This window comes from Strigops habroptila, chromosome 1 (genome assembly GCF_004027225.2).
Source record: "Strigops habroptila isolate Jane chromosome 1, bStrHab1.2.pri, whole genome shotgun sequence".
NCBI lineage: Eukaryota > Metazoa > Chordata > Aves > Psittaciformes > Psittacidae > Strigops > Strigops habroptila.
Window position 1 is genome coordinate 90,576,498 of NC_044277.2, and position 13,170 is coordinate 90,589,667.

General features: G+C 41.2%; 1 protein-coding gene across 23 annotated transcripts in view; it reads left to right on the plus strand.

The window, feature by feature from the left end:
- ATXN1 (ataxin 1) overlaps window positions 1-13,170 on the plus strand; it is a 224,454-nt gene that overhangs the window by 13,048 nt on the left and 198,236 nt on the right. For 2 of the 23 annotated variants that reach the window (XM_030483941.1, XM_030484044.1), the window contains one exon: window positions 1,057-4,403. The exons of 16 other annotated variants lie outside the window; for them this stretch is intronic. The gene's annotated coding sequence lies outside the window, so the exon portion shown is untranslated. Of the gene's footprint in view, window positions 1-1,056; window positions 4,404-4,917; window positions 5,933-13,170 lie in introns of those variants that run through there. 5 more of the 23 variants (XM_030483977.1, XM_030484053.1, XM_030484065.1 and 2 more) reach the window with 3 other exon arrangements.

Sequence of the window (13,170 nt, forward strand, 5' to 3'; positions counted from 1 at the left end):
TGACTAGCTGGTGGCATTATCCCACAGATGCTGATACCTGAAGAATCGGATTTTAGCTGAACTGGTGTTACAAGCTGAGAATTGGGCTATTTTTTCTTTGACTTGAAGAAGTAGTGTAGTATTTTGTGTATTAGCTCAGATGACATTGCATCATCAGGCTTGCTGATTTATTAGATATTCACAATGGTATCTCTTGGCCAGTACTGGAAGCTGTGTCACAGGCTTGTTTTATCAATGAGAAAAATGTATTTGTACATCGTTACATGTGCTTTTTGTAAAATTAATCACAGGAACAGTAATTTTATGAAACATAGAATTCAGAACAGATTAATCTACCTTGATTGTGTTCATGAAGTACACCAGCTATAAAATCTTTTGAAAGGAATATTAATCAAGTTGATCAAAGGTGGCTTGAAGTACAGAATTCAAATAGGAACACAATTACTTTCTATCTGCCTGTGTGTTTGCCATAGTTTGGGTGATTTTTTTATTTTTATTTTTTAATACAAAATTAATTTCGATTTTGCTTTTTGGATTTTTTTTTTTTTTGGTACAGAATTTGTCATGTTTTAAAAGCAAAGATGTAAGAAGGTAAAACAGATAAAATTGTGCATTTTGTAAAATGCAGTAAATAGGGAGCATAATAAAAGAAGCAATTAAAACCCAGTAGAAGGTCATTGAATATTTTGAATTTTTTTTAATTTATTTTTTATCTTATTTAATTTTTTAACAACTCTCAGTATCTCGAGTAGTGCTGTGCAGGATTGCTGAAAACAGAAATCCTTCATAACAATCAGAAAAGAAATGTGATGGTGAGCAGAGTGCCCCGCCTGTGATCTGAAAGGTTTGCTACACACCCAGGAGCTGACCCTTGACAGATCCTTCTACAAACCATTATAGCTGTTGTGGACCTGCATGCCAAGCCATGGTGTCATATTTATTTTACTGAGGCAGCCAAAGTTACTAGACGGTGATTTGGGCTGATCTTCAACCACCTGCTCAGAGGTTGTCTGTCCACCTGTGAATTATCCACCCTTCTTTCACCTTCCTCTTCAGGCTTACTAGTATCTCACTAAAGACTGAGACTCTGCTCAGGCAGCATTGTTTATAATTTCAGAAGAGATGTGCCCAAGGACTCCAGGTCTGGCTCAGGGTATTTTCTTCTCTCAGCAAGGAAAGGCAGTGGTTGCTTGTCATTAAGATAGAGCTATTGAGCAAAATGTTTGGCCCCAGACACACTGATACTGGTATTACTATCAATATTCATACAAGTAAAACACTACCATATGAATATCATGAACATGATCTTTCAGTTAACACGAGATTTTAATTGCATACTAGTGTCTTAAGATTTCAGTGTGTGGTTTAAAACAAGCAAACAGAACCCAACTCATTAACATATGATGGAGGTTTGTCTGTTGACAACTGCTGTGTCTCCCTGACATCCAAATGAAATCGTACCTTCCCCCCTACTTTATTATAAATGAGAGAACTAATAAATCCTACGTTTCGTGGTTTTTTTCCTCTGGATTTCTTTTCCTTTTTCCCATCAGCTACCCTGGGCTACGTTAGCGTGACTCCTCTGTGAGCAGCATTTGCTGATGGAATAGCCAAATACAAACTGGTAGGTATGGGCAAATGCTTTGCCTTTGCATCTCCTAGTTTGCAGAACTGAGAAGCTGCCTCACCTCTTTGCTTAGGTCTTGTCTGTTTCAGGTTTCCTACTTAGTAGTCTTGCCAAATTTTCTTGGATATCTGCTGTGATTTGACCTGACGTTTTTGTTGTTAATGACACAGTCTTGGAAATCACTTGTGATTACCTTTGTGAACTTGACAATTGATTAAGTGAATGGTAGGGAGATAAATGGCACGGCAGTACCATCTCTGTCACATTCCTGTGTTCTGTTTTATGGGGAAAGAGGATGATGGTGGATCATGAACTGTGATGACAGGAGAAGGGGTAATGGGTTCAACCTTAAACATGGGAGATTTAGATTAGATATAAGGAAGAAATTCTTTACTGTGAGGGTGGTGAGGCACTGGAACAGGCTGGCCAAAGAAGTTGTGAATGCTCCATCCCTGGCAGTGTTCAAGGCCAGGTGGGGTGGGGCCTTGAGCAACCTGGTCTAGTGGAAGGTGTCCCTGCCTGTGGCTGGGGGTTGGAACTAGATGATCTTAAGGTCCTTTTGAACCCAAACCATTCTGTGATTCTGTGACTTTATGGACCAATCCATAGTCTAAAATTGCACTGTGTGTTTGTTTGGATAGTACACAAGTATGTTATATTGTGTCTTAAAAAATATGTGATCCAACAATAGTGGAAGGACTGAAGAAGCAGTAGAAGTCTGTATTTTGTTCTGTATTTGCACAAGCTGACAGAATAACTTGGTCCTGGTGCCTGGTTTTCAAGTATGAGAATGATACAAGCCAGCACGCATGCGTCCTACCATTTGGTGGTCACCGCCAGTTTATTTTGGTTGCAGCTCAGCAGCAGATTCAGGGGGAATACAGTGTGTAGTGACAGAGTAAATTAAAGTAATTCCTGAGTGGAAGCATGACATTTGTTACATGACACTACTATCCAGATGTTGTTATCTGCTAGAGTACAGCCAGAGAAGGCCCTAAGGAAAATTGAGGTGGGTAGAAGGTTTATAGTAAGCAGATGAAATACATAAAACAGCAGCAGTCGAGTACGCCTCTGTTGCCTAAGGAGTCGAACTTGTTGAATGTCACGTTGGCTGTATGGAATGGAAGAAATGCAAACTAAGACACACTTCTGCTACGTGTGCAGCTCTGCTATGAAGCGCGTTCATCTGAGCTGTCAGCTGGCTGGCTGCAGTGTTTGGTGCTGTTTATACAGCTCAGCCAGAGTGCCTCTGTGAAACCAGTAGTGCTGTGCAGCCTGTGCTGCAGCAGCCAGGGGTTTTATGCTGCTTATCTTGTTCAGTGTGAACTGTGCATGTTCTGTGTCGCACCAAGGCACTCGGCCAAAGGCTGCGGTGGAGTAAGGGGTCAGGTTCCTACCTCCCTTACTTACTTGGATGGTTTAATGGAGCCACGTGGGTGTAAACGTGGTGTGACAGAGCATGGGATCGGTCCCGGGGTCTCTGGGGTGTGTTGGAGCCCTCTGGACTCAGAGCTGTTGCTGGCAGGTCAGCGTTGCTGATCAGACGCTGCTTGTCTGGAACTGAGTTTGGTAGGTACAGCAGTTGAGGATTTGCCTGGCTTTTCCTTCAAGTGAAGAGAGAATGAAAACTGTTCCTTGGTCAAGTGTCATCTGTCTTCTTTCCTTCCCATGCTTCAGGTGGATGTATTGGTGAATTAGACTGATCTTTCTTTATATAGCCCAAGCAGTGTTTTGCCCTTTCATCCTTCTGTCACATTTTAACCTTTGCCAGACTTTATTCTTTTACTGCTAGCCAATTAATTTTTTCTTCTCACCCCCTTCTCTACCAAGATTCTCCCGTGCTCAGCAATTCTTGCTGCTGCGTATCTGACCTACTTGTACAGCTCCCTCGCCGTGTTTGTTACCTGCACAATACTTTGATGGTGTGTTGGCCCTTTCTTCAGCTTGGTGTTTTTTTTTTTTGTGTGTGTTTCTGTGTGTCTAAAATCTATTTCTGCTCAGAGGGTTTCAATACCTCAGTAATTTTCTGCAGAACTGCCAATTTGAATGTTGTTTCATCTGCCTCCCTTCCTTCCTTGTTAGTCATAGCTGGATTCTGAGCTTTGCAGCCCCGATGATCTGCCTGGACAAGCCTTTCCCTCCATACAGCCTTCTCCTTCTCCTCATGGGAAAACCCCCTTTATTTGCTCTGAAGCTTCACTGTGGGTGCCCATTTCCCTGGCCGAACATTGGATTTTCAGTCCCTGGCTTCCAGCTGCAGTGACTCTTCAGCAGGCATCTTTCTTTTTAGTCCTGTCAGCTGGTCTCTAACAGATCAGTTGCATATATTTGTTTGCATAATGTTACATGCTGACATTGTAAACAAAAAAAAAAAAAAAATTAAAAAATAAGTCATTCAGTTGTTTTCTCTGTACCTGAGCATGAGGTGGGAGCCACCCCCTTTGGGTCATTTGTTCATAAGATAATGGGGTCACTGTTACTTTATTATCATATCATGTGGTCTGCTAATCAAAGGATTCTTTTACTGTGTTAACAGCAGCACTTCAAACTGTTAACGTTAGTAAGTTTTAAAAATATAGTACTATTTTCACATGTCATACCAGTGGGACAAAAGTAACAGCTTGGGCAGTTTTCCTTGGGCTTCCAGTCGTTCTCACACCTTGACTTTGCTCCAGTGGCAGAGTTCTGTAGTAACAGGTTGCAAAACTTTCAAGATAAACAAAAAAAGAATGTTTGAAAAGCACTTCATTCAGAAAAAGAAAAGAAATTGAATATGGTATGCGTTTTGAGTGAGGCTCTTCAGCGAAGGAAAAATTCCTGGACTGCTATGGAGAAGTACAGGAATGAAGTACCCACTGAATGAGTGAAGTTCACAGAAGGTGTGAAGTGGAAAAAATGTGGGGGTGTTTGGTTGGGGTTTTTTTGTGTGTGTGCGTGTATCACTGTGTTTTTGCCAAGAACTGACTATTGGAATGATAATGTGGTTATAGTAGATTTAAAAAAAAACACAACCAAACAACAAAAAACCCCAAAAAACAAACAACAAAAAAAAAAAGTCCCACAACAATTTAATAAATATTTTGGTTGATAATTTTAGAGGTGATATGTTTTCATGTTTTCTCAAAAAACCTAGGCTTTTGGCTGGACAGAAAATTGTTAAAAATACTGCTTTTATCTGAGAATTGATACCCCTTCTCGTTATAAGGAACACCAAAAAAGATACAAACTAAAGAATATTAAAGGAAAATATGCATGGATTTACTCATTGTATTTAACAATAACTTGAGTATAGTTAGTTTCGCTTTTCCTGTATGTGGACAGTTTCTCAAGGTGAGAGAAGCATATGAAGAAAAACAACCACGTGCTTATAAGATTATAAAAATTGGTGCAGGGAGCTTGGAGGTATGAGTTACTACTTTTAAAATCCTCCATTAAAAACAAGACTAGACTCCATATTGATGGAGTCCTTTTAAAGGCAGTGCCCTTTTAATCAGCAAACAGGTCCTCTGTGCATCAAATAATTAAAAATAGAGCAAAGTTTCTGAACAAGGCGTCTGGCAGAAGCGTCTGTACTTCCATCTGTGCATGATTAGCAGAATGTTTCATGGTATTTAAATAGCACAAGCTTTGCTCTCTTTTTTATTATTTGTTGTGCTGAAGACCTGTTTGCTTGTTAAGTGGTCTTTTTTGAATAGTTACTGGAAAGGAATCAGGGAAGTGTATTAAGACATCTTGTACACACTGCAAATGCCAATTTGTCCCTTTTTTTTCAAAGAGACACTGCCCTTCTTTTTATTTTTTATTTTTTTGATAGGAGTTTTGCCACATCTTCACTTGTGTTTTAAAATTTCTTATGGACTGGTTCGTTGCAAAGGGAGTTTAGCATGTATTGTGGTCACTACCCATGGACTACGGTTTCCCTGATAACAGCTATTATTTTTATAACAGTGGAGTTCAGAGGCATGTTACATTGTGAGTACGCACCAGCATGTATTTGCAGAGTACATGTGGCAGTTCAGATCTGCAGTTTCTGCTGGCGGTGCTGGGAGCCCTGTGTCTAATCTGCAGCGCACACTGCTCTGAAGCCATACCCTTTCAGGAGGGACATAATCAGCCCAGCAACAGCTTTCCAAGTGGTTTTAAGGCCTGAAGCTGGAACTCCTCCTTGCTGGCAGTCATTCAGCATCGGGCTGCATGCTCTTCGTCTCTGGCTGGCAACAGGGTGCTTTGCAGTTGTAGCCACTGATTTCCCTTCATGCTAGTAAAGTTTTCGAGTGTGTGTTTTACAGAGACATGTACAAGTAGGTATGTGATGAAAAGAAGCTGCCGTCTGGATGCGAAGTGCGTTGCTGTAGCTGGCTGAGGGCAGTTTTGTTAAGTGCAAATGCCTGGTTGTTTGGAGCCGGCAGGCTGGCAGGGAGCTGAGACACTGATGGGCTCAGAGGTCCTTTGTGGGGAGCCAGTATTCAGTCTTTGAACAATTTGTGTTCTTGGATGGGCATGGAAAATAAGAGCTTTTGTGGCGTGTGTAACTGGCGTTTACTCTGTAGCTGGGCTTTTTGATTTGGGGTTTTTTTTTGTCATCTTGTGTTTTGAGAAAGGCTGTGTGATGTGTGATTGCTGACCGGGGTCATCTCTTAACTTCAGTTCAGGACTTCAAAAGAAATTGTGGTTACTACTGAGACCAAAGCTGTGCACCTGTCAACATAAGTGTATAAACTCTGCTTGTTCATACCTCATATTAAACACTGAGAAGCCTTGGCCTCGGAGAAAGAGCCTCCTGTGAGATAACGTCCACGTAGTGTTCACCTTGCCTAGCTAGTGGTGGTTACTGGTGTTTGTCATGATGTTTCTGGCCCAGATTCTGGAAAGCACTGTGCTCTGGGGTCTGAGGGCAAGTTGTTCTCAGCAAGGTTGTATCTTACATGGGCAAGCGGTTGGAAAGTGGAAGGTATTTGCAAATACCTGTCCATTGTGTGGTTCAGCTTCCAGGTGCCTGGGGAGACCTGAAGATGAATGAGTAGGTGTGGAGGAGTCCTGCAAGGGAAGCAACAATCATATTTTACTTTGAAAGGCCAGAGCAATATGGATGCCTGTTCCTTCAGCTAGACTCTGAACTAATGCCTGAAGTAGTTCCACTCACATTTTATTCATGTTGCTCCTAAAAAAATAATGTTGGCCCCCTTAACAACTGATTTCTGCAGAAAGAAGGAGAATTACTTCTAGAGCTGATTCTTGATCAGTGCAGTTGGGTTGCCTAATACTAGCATGCCTCCAGGAGCGGGAAGGAGAAAGACGACTTGGGCTCATTTTAGAAAGATGTATAAAGTTGCGTTGGTAGCTTGGTTAAACTAAGCCAAGTTTTGTGTTTTGCTTCTAGTACTTATCCCCAGAATATACCATAATGGGTTTTTTGGAACATCTTCAGCTTATGTTGTGAGTGTGAATTAATTAACATTAGTATGAATTGCATATTGTCCAATGGAATTTGTTTTTCTGTATCTTCTGTCATGCTCAAGGTACTTCAAACACTTTAAAATAATGAGTTCAACTATAATAGTGCTGTGGCTCTGTAGAAAAACACAGCTGTCCTTCTGGGTGCAACAGGAGATCAAATTCAAGGGTGGTTTTGCTGACTGGAGTGGGAAGAATACTGGTTGTGATGTTAGTATTACCCCTGCTATTTTTTAAAAAGCATCTGTGACAGGCTTCTTATTTTGGCAGCCTGGATTTTGCTGTTTATTACTTCATTTATAACTCTCAGTGCAGTGTAAACAGAATGATGAAGAGTTGCAGGGCACATTATTCATAAGCTGTTGCTTAAACCTCACTGTTGCATTTCTAGCCCTAATTATTTCACTTCATGACATACGACATGAAAAAGCTGGTAGCCCTTGATTTCCTGAAACAAAACCAAGGCTTCCTTTTATGACCCTGCAAAAGCACATTGTAGCAAAGCAGGTAAACCGGATTTCAGCCTAAGATGGTAGGCTCCTGTTGATTAGTGTGAAAAATGAGAGTTCCATTAATTGCCTGCAGGGCTCCAGAGGAGAGGGAGTGCCTTGTATCACTCAAAAAAAATTCCTTTCAGCTGGCTGGAGAGAAGTATGGATAGCATCCAACGTACAGACATCCCCAAGTACAAGGCTTATAATGGAAAAGTTGATGACCGGTCAGTATAGAGATATTAGCAAGTATTTATATAACTCATAGTTGTTGACTACTGTAGACATGTTGTTTTAGGCCCTGTTCCCACTGGTATTCCTCCTGTTGACTTTCGGAGTGTTAGGATCAGACCCCTTTGGCTCAAGGAGTGAAGTTAATTAAGACTGAAAGAAGCGTGCACATTCTGAAATCAGCCTCTAGTTTTGGGAGGGAGAACAGTGGAAAGAACTGACCTGTACAGTGATACTGAAGTACTTCATGGCATGATACAGCCATACACCAAAAAAAAAGCTTTCTTTGAGTTATTTGGGATATTTCATTTTGATATGTAGCTTGTAGTGTTGTCTGTTAATGGAAGGCTTGATGTAGTTTTCCTGCATTCCTCACAGAACTGTTCTTTGACAAGGAGAAAAACATATCTATCTAATTAACAGGCACCTTTCTGTATACAGCAGCAGGCATTAATTATTTTCAGTTTCTGCTATTATATGAGGGCTTCTCCAAAACTTTCTCAGCTTGGAAGGAAGGAGTGGCAATTCAATGCATTCTCAGCTGTGCAGCTCTAATGTATGTTGCTTGTAAAGACACCTACATGTTATAATAAAAATACCCCTTACAGCCAAGGATATGTAACCACAGTCTAGAGAATTACAAAAGAAGGAGACTAAACTAAGTACTGAAACAGGAAAAAAAAAGGCAAAAATGAAAGATTCTTCTTTTTAAGAGCAGTAGAGATGAAAAAGGAAAGAATTACTATTCCATAAATATAAAAAAAAAAAAAGAAAAGAAAAGCTCAGTGGTGCACTGTGTGTTAAATTTGGTATCAGTTAGGGAATATATGTGGAACAAAAGTCTGAAATACTAAATACTATACATTCAGTTGATATTTAGGTCAAGAATAGATGTGTAGCTTTGCTAAAAACAACAAAAGCCAATTTGGGGAAAGGTGTGAATACTGCTAGAAAAGCTGAACAATACATCTCTGTAAAATTGCATGTGACTGGTGTGAATGCTGTTATGTCACAGCTAGGGCTGCTGAAATTGTAAGGAGGTAGCAAAAATTTACTGTTTAATATTTCACCAATAATAATTGTTCTGAATGCTTTAAATAGCGTAGGAAAGGTAGTGTCACAAACTTGACATTTGAATATTAATATTGATACTGAAACAGTCTCACCACAGAGGATGCCAGGACTGCAGGAGGAAGGACAACATTTAGATCAGATAAAGACACAAAAGTTTTAAAGCCCTTCGGATAGATTGAAAAAAATCCATATGAAAACTGGGGCAAAATTACCTGTCAGGATTGGATATTTTATATCCAGTTTTAGGAATATCCCTATTCAGGTAAAGTTGGAAGCAGAGATGTTTTTCTGTCATTTCTGTCTTCCCCTCTTTCCCCCATTTGCTATTTGAAGTCTGTCTCAAAAAGGTTAATAGGACAGGGCTACAAAGTGTTTTGGATTGACTTGTACAAATGCATGAATGTATGTGGGTTCAAGAAAGGGCTCTTGGGGATGTATAGTCTTTACTATCTGTACTCAAACTTGCTTGAGGGGTAAGTTATCTTCAGTAACGTCAAGATTTGGCTACAGGTTGCTTTATTAAAGAGGCCTTTCTTTTCTAAGCATAAAGTAGGGATGACAATTTATTTTAACAGGCAAGCTTGCTCTCGCCACATCTTTGTGCAGATGAGTGTGTGCACAATCCTTTAATGTAAGTTCATTATGGCTTGACTGGTTCTTATAAAATTGTGTAGTGAGTGCAGGAGAATACAGCACTTCACATATGAATACTCAGTAAGTTGCAGTCTGCCTATGTGATGGAGCCCAAGGACCATTGCTTCTTTGCATTCACAGTGTAACAAACTTCCCCCCAAAAGGATGCAAAATAGAGACTGGTGAGAATCACTAAAGAGACTTTGCAAACAGAAGAGGCCAACCAAAGCCGATCCCATTTGAGGAACAGGAATATTTCTGTTCTGTCACTCTGTGTAATGCAGTGTTGTTGTAGATGGTACCCTACTGTTGATAAATCTCTTGATAGCTTTTGGCAATTATGTTGTTATGTAGATGATTTGGTAAGTCACTTAGCTGCTGATAGTGCTGATAGGTATATTGCTTTCCAAAATTCCTTATCACAGAGTATGTAGAGCACATTTTTGGCATTATACTGCCAGCGTGGGTTGTGCCAGTTTAATTCTAGCTGTTTAGCTATGTGCAGGCTAGTTAAAGGAGTTTTTTTTTTTTGGGGGACAGGAAGGAAAAGTTTGTCAGCCTCCATTCTGAAAGTGTTTTAGTAGTTGTGACTTCTTTTTCTCTTCAAAACTGTATCTTGCACTTTCAGACTCTCTTATTTTCAGATGTCATTAATGGTAACTTCTGTCTTTAGAATGCAAATGCAATTTTAGCGTACTTTTGACTGTATAATACTCCTCTCTGCACAAACTGCTTACCAGACAAATTAAAAAGATAGGTATTTATTCAAAAACCAACCAAACAAAATCAGGTAAGTTTACCTTCTGAAATATTTATGTACTCATAGTTGTAGGTGCTGCAACGTATTTATGTCAAAGTGGCACCATTCTGCTTTGCCAAGTGTAGGCAGCTTCCTTTAGCTGTGTGTTACCCACTTTAGGTAGGAGGAGAAATCGTGCAGGTCGCTAGAACTGTTGAAATGCCTTTGTGTCTGAGCAGCGGTAACCTACGCAGAAACAACCCCTCTGAGGTACCTTGCGCAGGGGAATGTTGGGGAATCCCGGATCCCTGGCAGTCACCAGCGTTCCTGTCCAGAGGGTGAAACAACAGCACTTCTATGAAGAAATGCAAAACCTTTCCTCCTACTGCTGTGCATACACAAAGCAGGTAGACTTCTGACCCCCAGGTGACGGCAATGACATTTTAGCCTGCTCAAGCTGTTGAATTTGTTAGGGATGATCTCATTTTCGCTAAGGAGACCTGGACAAGCTAGTGACACATGGAGATCTTGCTCTCCAAGGCTACGCTGTTTGTAAGGTGATTCACAGCATGTACAGAGTGGATGGAAGATGTCCTGGAAGCACTCCAGTTTGTTCTATTTTGAAGTCATTTTACTCAGGCACAAATGCTGATGATTGTATGGAGAGCCTCTAGAGCTACAAAGAATGGAAGGTGAATGTCCCACACCTTAGGTTAGGTTGTAACTACTAAATGACATTTTATTTTGTGGCCAGCTATTCACCCGACTCTCCAGACCTGTGTTCTAAATAAAACCCAAGAAAATAAAATCCTCTGGACACTTTGGCCTGTTAGAAGATGAGCTGCTGTTGGATTTTATAGGTCTGTTTTACTGTCTGTTCCTAATGGCAAGATTTAGAAAAGCATCTTGATTTTGAACTGCTGCAAAATGTAGCCTAAACTGGGAGTAATCATATCGAAACAAATGACTTTTTTTATATACTATACTTCCTCTATTTTTTTTCAACCGTTTCCCAAAGTATCAGCTACATCTACTATCAGTGGTAGGATAATAGGTTAAATGAATCTTTTTTTTCTTTCCCCCTTTTTTTTTTTTAATGCTCTATAGCTGTATAGCTGCTCTTAGGGACGCAGAAGTAAATTGTTAAGATAAAATTAATCTAATACAGTTCCTGAACCTGCTCCCTTGATGTTAGTGCAAATTAATGGTGGAATTAGGATCAGACCTTTGAAGAATAAGAATAATAAAACCCTCCTAATCTGCAACAGTAGTATCTTAGAGCTGACCAAGTTAAAAATATGAATGAAAAATTGTGACATATGCCTAATCCTCAGCTAATTTTCATGGTGAATGGAATAATCTTCCATGGAGCTGTGCGTGGCCAACATGTTATTGTACATCAGGGGCCTATTAATCCATAGATTATTTACAGAGCATATGGTAACTGCTCCAAAGCATGCCATATACAACATGCTTTTATCTTTGTATTATTGTTTAAAACTACATTCTAATGTGTCACTGGGGATATATGTAGTCTTGGAAAAACTGTTTGCGCTGTGGTATTTGCTAGCAATATGGTATGTGGCCAAGATGTACACTAGGTATTCAAATTACGTATGCTGCGGAATTTGTGAATTTGCATTTTAAAATACTTGTCATTTCTGGAAATACCCCGAGGTGTAACTGTCCACAACTTCCTTCCACTAAATAATTATTATATATTTGCTTTCAAAACTGAATCGCTAGGCAGCTGGGGAGTTGGTTTCTCAGCTAGTAATTTTAAAACCTTACAGTCAGGACTGTGACCCAGAAAGTTGCGGGGGGGGGGTGTTTAACATTATTGCTGTCCTGTTCATTAATATGTGTGGAGTACCAAAGCCTGTTAACTGAATGCCCTGCCTCCCTGAGCACAGTTTATTACCCTGCCTTCTAGAAGAATTGAGAGGCAGCTAGGAAGAGGTGCATGCAAGACCAGAGAGCCTCATGTAGTTCAATCTGGAGATGTGTCACCTGGCATCACTTGGCCAAGGCAAAATAAGTTGCTTATGCCTCTAGTCGGAGGTACCTAATTACATGTGAACCCTTGGGAGTAGGGGTTCAAATGCTGGGGGAGTATACTGACATCTCTCCTTCCCGGGGTGGGGGGAACACTTCAGAGGTGGGGGGTGAGTTATGGGAGTGCTAGGGGCCTTTAACCTGAAGCTATGCAAGCTGGGGCCTCACTTGCCTGTGCGCTGTTGAGGCAACCAGATTTTCACTTTCCCTGTCTGCCCCTGCCTGCCCTTTGCTGTGGTGGTTTGGTAAGGCTGATTTGTGTATGGTATTTGTAGGATTTTTGTGTGATGAAGAGCACTAAATAGAAATGCATTTGTTATACCTATACCTTACCCATGTAGGTATCCCATGATGTTTAGTGATAAATCCACCCACCACCTTAACTAAGTCCATAGCATTTTAGGCATTTGACTTTACCAGGGACGTCTGCTGCCCGGGCTCCAGCCTTCAGCAAGCTGCACCATGGGAGATGCTGGTGGCAGGGCCTGATGGCCCTTTCCTTAAGCCCCTGAGGTCAGGGAGGGCCCTGGGCTAGCTCCTGGCTGAACCCCACCACCCATGTCTCTCCGAGCACCCGTGGGTGCATGCTCGAGTGGCCGCTTCCCGTCCTGTCTGCCTTCCTGAACGCCAGCCCTGCCATGTTTCCTGGAGCAGTGTCATGCGGACGTGCGGCAAGGTGCTCCCGGCTTGCCAGACCATGATGTATCAGTGCTCCCGGAGCAGCAGCTGCTCGTCACAGGGGTTTTCCTGCTTTTCCGTGCTGCTGCAGGGTCAGGTTTATTGTGAGAGCAGGTGCCTGATGCTGGTGGTGCAGCTGGTGCATAGGTTAGAAATAGGGATGAGGCATGTGGGGGCTCCCTGCGAGC